Source organism: Scomber japonicus, chromosome 13 (genome assembly GCF_027409825.1).
Source record: "Scomber japonicus isolate fScoJap1 chromosome 13, fScoJap1.pri, whole genome shotgun sequence".
NCBI lineage: Eukaryota > Metazoa > Chordata > Actinopteri > Scombriformes > Scombridae > Scomber > Scomber japonicus.
Window position 1 is genome coordinate 301,659 of NC_070590.1, and position 202 is coordinate 301,860.

Genomic DNA, 202 nt, shown 5'->3' on the forward strand with positions numbered 1-202 from the left:
ATGTATATATACACACACACACACACACACACACACACACACACACACACACACACACACACACACATATATACAAAGTAGTGTGCAAACTGGTCTGGCTGTTTGGCTGCAACTCTTCCATGAAGACCACTTCTGTCCCATCGTCTCTGGACAGTAGATGTGTACCTGGTCCCACCGTCTCTGGACAATAGATGTGTACCTG